At 50.0% G+C, this 6,584-nt stretch overlaps 1 long non-coding RNA gene across 2 annotated transcripts; it reads left to right on the top strand.

The window, feature by feature from the left end:
• The first annotated feature begins 954 nt into the window (after nucleotides 1–954).
• LOC119717102 (uncharacterized) lies at nucleotides 955–3,936 on the top strand. Of its 2 annotated transcripts, none has more exons than XR_005266110.2 (3): nucleotides 955–1,287; nucleotides 1,370–1,572; nucleotides 1,800–2,448. It is a non-coding gene; the product is annotated as an uncharacterized lncRNA (long non-coding RNA). The 2 variants fall into 2 exon arrangements; XR_011809447.1 differs by lacking the exon at nucleotides 1,800–2,448 and adding an exon at nucleotides 2,461–3,936 and having other exon boundaries at nucleotides 956–1,287.
• The last annotated feature ends 2,648 nt before the right edge of the window (nucleotides 3,937–6,584 follow it).

Here is a 6,584-nt window from a genome sequence, read left to right as displayed (position 1 = left end):
TTGCTGGGAAGCGTTCCAGAGATGAGGGTTCTGGTTCGCTTGCTCCCTCGAGAGCACATCTGTGCTCCATTAGTCCTGGTGAGCGGGATGACTGCGGAAGTCAGGGTGACCCAGGGAGGCAGGGGGCTTGGAGATGCAGCGAGCCTCGCAAACACCACCACGCACCCCAGCAGAGCCTGCGTCACTCAGGTGCACAAGTGCCCCGGGCAGCCCACGTCTTCGTGCCTTGCCAGCTTCCTTCTGAACACAGACTGGGACAAATCTGAGCTGCTGCACTGCTGCAAGGTGGTGGTGAGTGCTCCGAGCTCACCTCTGGTGCCAGCGGGAGCAGGGCAGGCTCAGGAAAGGAGGGCTGAGAAAAAATTGCTGGGCTCTCAGAGGCCGTTGCAGGGCTCCACCTCGGCTCCTGCTTGCGCAAGGATGAGCGAGGCGCCATGAGAGCGAAGTGGGAGAGTCAGCATTTCATAACCATGATGTTACACCAAAGGTACGTGCAGCTGTGAGCTCCTCGCGGGGAGGAAAGGGGGTTACTCCGCTACCAGCAAGCTCTGTCTGTGTCACCATGAGGGAAAGCGTTCACATGCTGCTGGCCTCCTGAGTGCTCCTGAACAACTGTGCTGTTTGGATGCCAAAACACAGGAGCCAGATTGTGTTATTTCCTTTCTCCCTACACGACGGCTTCTGAACTGGAATGAATCAGCCTCAGTATCAGTGCAGGGAACAAATAAACCTTGAATGAAATTGCCACACAAAAACAATCCTCCTCACTGGTATTTACCTGCATATCTCCCCCAGGAGCTCCACGTCCCCTTGGTGGCTGCTGAGGACACGCTGTTCTCTGCAGATGGGCAGCAGCTTTCAACTCCTAGGTCAGCTGGCTGATACACTGATAGAAATAAATGCAGAAGGCTGTGCTGGCCTGTGGGAGTGTTTAATTGTGCCTCCATGTTCCTCACCTGGCTCCTAAGGCAGGCAGCCTGCTGGGACGTGGGCCCTTCCCTTCCAACTCAGAGCTAGCAGAGCATGCACACATGATCTCTGCCTGGTGCTGCAAGGTGACAGAGCTCACAGCCAGGTTTTTGGCAGAGGCAGGCATTCCTCTCGTTCAAGCTGCTGAGACCTCAGCCTGGAGTTATTTCAGTGGGGGCTGGGGGATGTTGATGCTGAATATCATGCTCCTTTCTGGTGCTGGTGAGGGAGATTTGCACAAATGGTTCCCCTGGAGCTGCAGGGAAGTATTCCCACGGGGTCTGGACAGCTGCAGGAAATGTCAGAAACCCAGAGCAGGTGATTTCAGAGATCCCAGAGGTGCTGGCTGAGCACCCAAAGCCAGCTAAGTGCAGAAGGAGCTTTCTCCATCTTTCCCCAGGTAGCACCGATACTGACTCAGCACGAAGCCCGTGTGCATGACTGGTCCTGGTCAGCCAGCAGAAAACATTGCACAATCAACCTCCCTCCAGGTGCAGTGCAGGACAGGGAAGTCTACGGGGGTGCTTCCTCCCTCCCATTGCTTTGGGGGGCTCTCATCCCCCTCCTTCAGCGGTACTTGAGCAGAGGCTACCCCCAATGCAGGTGTGTGGGACTCGGGGTGGCTGGTCCCTGGGCACGTGGGATGAGAGGTTGTGATGCCAGAACATCCTGAGCCAGGTGTTCTTTTATTGCACGTGGGGGTGAGGGAGGTGATGAGACTATAGGTCCTTTTTATGTTTGGCCCCCTGTGCCCTTAGAAATTGTCCATGCAGCGCTATTGCAAAATATTATTAAAAAAAAATAAAAAATCAGGAGCTGCCTATTTGTAGGAATCGGCTGTATCCAAGAACCAAATCTGCATAGAGGAAGAAAAGGAAAGACCAGCAGCAAGGTAGGAAATGGCTTCTTGGAAAAGGCTTCCTGCACTTTGACAATGAAGAGGCAATTTCCCAGAAGGCTGCAGATGTTCCCCTTAAAAATCGTGGCTCAGAAATGCTCATTAATGACAGCTGTAATCTTGCATTTTGCTGGCTCAGTTTAATCAGCCTGTTCTGACAAGGCATGCAGGCGGTGGCATTGCTGGGGTCTAGAACTGATGGAGTGAAAAGGAGGGAGAGCAAAGGAGGTTTCTAAAGGCTCTGCAGTCAGCTCAACCTGTTGGACTGCATGTGCTTTGTGTGACATGTTACAAGAGTTGCACTGAGGTCTGAATTTACTTTGGGTCTCAAATCTTAGCAAAATAAACAGTACGGTTATATGGGTTATATGATGTGGATACTACAGGGAAGAATCACCCACTTCAATATACTGCTGGGCACGAGCTGGGCAGAAGAAAGAGGTTTGATTGCCCGCGTTGAGAAATCAGGGCTGGCAAAGAAACCGGTCGCAGTCTCTGTGTGTTCTCTTACTGTGTTTTTGTGTCCTCTGTCAAATCCGGTGGAAATATTTAAGAAGGATCATTCATTTTTAATGTTCTCTCGGTGGCCTTAGCAGTACAGTGAAGAGATAAAAGCGCCCTTTTCCAGTGGAGAGAGCAGAAATTCACGTGGTTACAGCTGATTACCAGCCTGCGGACACATCAGGGCGAGGATGACGGCACCGGGCTCTTTGAGGTTTCCTACACAGACCATAAACGGGGCCGTGTGCCCCTTGGATGGGTTGTAAGCACTGCACCAAGAGGCCCGGCTGGGCTGACAGCGAGAGCTCTCCAGCCAAGCAGGCCAAGAGCAAAACCACCGTGAAATGTTGGGCAGCACCACGCAGTGTCAGCCACCCAGGGCTCCCTCCTGGCCCGGGCACCGCAGTCCTTCCTCCTGTGCATTGCGGTACTCGGCACAAAGCTCCCCCAAAGCAGAGCTGTTCCTGCTCTCGCAGCAACACGTGGCTGCCCACCAGCTCCTGCAGTACCCGGGTGCTGCAGGGCTGGGGAACCTTCCCCGTGTCACAGCTCCTCACCAAGCCAGAGCACGCAGCCGTGGTAGCGCTTAATGATTTTCTGAACCTTGCCTTCATTCTACTCCATAGCCATTCTCATTAACTCGCTGCATTAATTTTATACAGCTTAAACTGGCAGCCAGTCCCTCTGAAGCAGAGAAGTGGTATTTTTAAATCTATATTCTGTCTATAAATACATCTGCCTCACAGAAATCAGCTGTTTGTGGCTGATCTTATAGCAGAGAGGATGACTCAAAGAGGCTTACGTGCTGCAATGTTTTCATCAGAGCTGGAAAAAAAAAAAAGAAAAAAGAAAAAAGAAAAAAAAAAAGCACCCTAAATTCCCTGTGAATTAGATGGGTCCATGACTACGGACAGATCCTGTACTTCTTCCCAGCCAGCCAAAGTGTGGCACTGGTTTCGGGTGGTCTGTACCCAACACAGTAAGACTAGCCGTCACATTTTGGTACGCTTCCCTAGAAAACCAGCCAGCATTTGATTTCCTCAAGTAAAAATTAACAAGGCAGAACTACCGCGTAGACTGCTAATTACTGCAAACGCCACGCAGCTCGTGGTTTCCTCCCCTCCCTGCCCCACTTTGTTGCAGAACACGTACCAGCCGTTGTATTGAATTGTACACCCAGAAAATAATATTAAAAGGACATGAGCGAGGCTGCAGAGCCAGCCCTGCAGAAGCAGGGGGCTCTAATGGAATTAAGGCGCTCCCTGAAGCCATTAGCTGGGAGATGAAGGCTCGGTGATGGCTTCGGGGACGTGCTGGTTTAGGTGAGGGGAAAGGGGAACGACCCCATCTGAAAATAAGAAGATGGGTGTTTGGGTACCAGGTGCTGGGATGTGGCTGGCACAGCACGGAGAGGGCCGGGGCTCCTGGAGAGCACCTGCAGCTCCTCCTCCGAGCTGCTCGAAGCCTCCTGGCCGAGCGTGCCCAAGGGTAGACAAGCCCGGAGCTGATGCCCATCCTCCCTCTGTACCTTCCTGGTTATGACAGCCTAAAGCCCCGTGACACCTCCCAAAACACGTAATGGCTGCTGGGTGCAAGCCGGATTAAAGTCGCAGTTGTTTCTGACCACAGCAATTAGATTTCTATTGCAAAACTCCTGTGCTGCTCAGCAGCGCCTTTGCCCACTTGCGAGATGGGAGGTTTTCATTACGACTTTGTTTCCTAAACATGTGAAAGCCTTTGAAAAGCAGAGGGCTTGCTCAGCTGTGTCCATAAACATTCAGATTACGCCTGCCTTGTTTTGTACCCTGTATTTATCCTCCGAGCGTGCTTGTTGCTGTTTAGCCAAAGCAACGATCCTGGGAGACCGGGGATGGGAGAAGCCCCCTACCTGCAGCCAAACCTCTCAGCCCCCGCTCCCAAACTTGTGATGAACAAAAGGCCGGGCACTGAAATCCCTTGTTGAAGCTCCTTTCTTCCCCAAAAAAGAGGGGGGAACCCTGATATGACAAGAAGGGCCCCTTGCATTGCACTGATGTGCGGTGGGGATGGAGGGAGCGTGGCAGCCCCCTTGGGAAGATGCTGGAGATGAATGACAAAAAATCTTTATCCTTCCAAGAGCCGGTCCCCAGCAGAGCTGGGCTCCCTGTCTGAGAGCAGCTATTCATCTAAATGGGGATAAATGGGGATGTCCTACACCCACACCTCTCTGCCTGCTCACCTGCACAGGGCTTGGGCTCCGCAAGGCAGCTGGAGCAACCCAAAGTCCAACTCTCGCACTCGGTTTGGAAGGGAAAAAAAAAAAAAGCAGTAAACATACACTGCAATTTGCATGAATATTTTTCAACACCCAAGGCTAAAATCAGTCTTTATGTGCTTGGAATTTATTTAAAATAATAGCTATTTATGCATTTTTTTGGCTTTTTACCAATCTAATCAGCATAATTTGACTGTGCTGGAACAAATCTAAAAGACTCCAGAAGTGCTCTGCAGATCGTGCAGATTAAACATGAACTAATTAGTAGATTTCTGGATCTCTAAGTCCACAGCTTTGGAAAAGGCTGACAATGCCCATCAGTGTTCCCATGAGGAGAGAGAGACAAAATGCAGATGCACCAGAAAAATGGCTACAGATGGAAATATGTGTGAGAATTTTTTCTTTGTGAAAGGAAAAAAAAAAAAAAAAAAAAAAAAAAAAAAGATATTGAGCAACAGCAATTTATTTATGCTTTTTCCCTAAACATTTCAAGAATAAAGACCTTTTTCTGACTCCAGTTCAATCTTCAGCATGGTTTGGTAGGAAGTAGTAGACATAAACTGCCGTGGGCTAAAAGGGAAAACCTCGCAGAAGCTGTGAAGACGAACATTGAATTCACCCGCAAGTCAGTCCAAGCGCATCTGAAAGCTATGACGTCGGTGAAAAGGAAAAACTATGACTATTGCACTGGGAATGAACCCAAAAATCACTTTGCCAATATGTGAAGGCTTCATTACTCTGAAAGTTTTCTGAAAGTTTCCTCAGGAGACAATAAATGTTCCAGGAGATGATGAAGAACAATAACAGCTGCTCCGAAGATCACTGCAAACAATGGAAAGTCCCCAGTCGATCCAGTCAAGTCTTGAACCAAGTCCAAGATTCACAGAATTTCAGAGAAGAGGTAAACCAAGCCATCTGACTGCAACAGTGGCATTAGCACAAGAAGTAAACATGACCCCATCATTCAAGATCCATCCAACAACTTCCACCAACAGCCGGGCACCTACAAATTTGTACTGGAAATGCAGGTTTGGTGCCGGTCCCGGAGGATGCTGCTCCCCAGAGTCGTGTTCGAAGGAATAGCGTGGGCGTGCATGGGAAGCTCTCTCCAGAATCAGACCCGGCACGTGCAGCGTGACAGCATTTGCTAAATCCCAGCTGAATTTCGGAGGCGTCTTGGTGCTCCTGCTTGGCCAGCCACGTGCGGGCAAGGTGCTGTCCTGCTCCCACCACCACTGGTTTTACAGGCAGCCTCCTTCTCGAGCTCACTGGCACTGAGCTGTGCTGCAATTTGCTCTGACCAGCTCCCCACAGACTCCATCAGAGCCTGCCAGGGGGGTAGCGTGGGCAATCAGTTTCGCCCAAGCTTCAGCAGAAGGACAAATTCCTCTTTCACCTCACCAGGAGCCAGAACAAAACCAGTCAGCGGAGCTCCGGGCTGCCCAGATCAGGGTGGTTTTGTGCTGTGTACTACGTAGCTGGGGAATGTCAGCAGGAACTAACCATAGCCTAATAATATCTACTTCACTTTCATATCTGTTTCCTCCCCATGCTCCCCCCTCCAAAAAAAAAAAAAAAAAAAAAAAGTATTTGGAAAGATAGACCAGCTCTTCCTGCAGGCTTGTTCCCCTTCATGCGGATTCAAGGCGGTTTCAGAAAATGGCCACACTTCTCTGTGAGCAGACTTTTAACTACAGAGCTAGTTCTTTAACAGGAAAACCAAGCTTAAGATTAAATAAAAATTAACCCTTTTTGTAGGCCTTTCACTAGGTACACACTTTGTCACTTCTCAGAAAACTCTATGCTCCTTTATCTGAAAGATGGTTGTGTCGCATCATACACTTTTGGCCAGATACAACAAATACATCTCAAAGTCGTCTGCATAAACCTTGTGCAAACACCCATACAATCAGCACGCTCCTTCCCCAAATTTCTGCCCCTGCCCCATGCAACTGCAGCAGC

This window comes from Anas platyrhynchos, chromosome 5 (genome assembly GCF_047663525.1).
Source record: "Anas platyrhynchos isolate ZD024472 breed Pekin duck chromosome 5, IASCAAS_PekinDuck_T2T, whole genome shotgun sequence".
NCBI lineage: Eukaryota > Metazoa > Chordata > Aves > Anseriformes > Anatidae > Anas > Anas platyrhynchos.
This window is presented reverse-complemented; position numbering and strand designations above follow the sequence as displayed.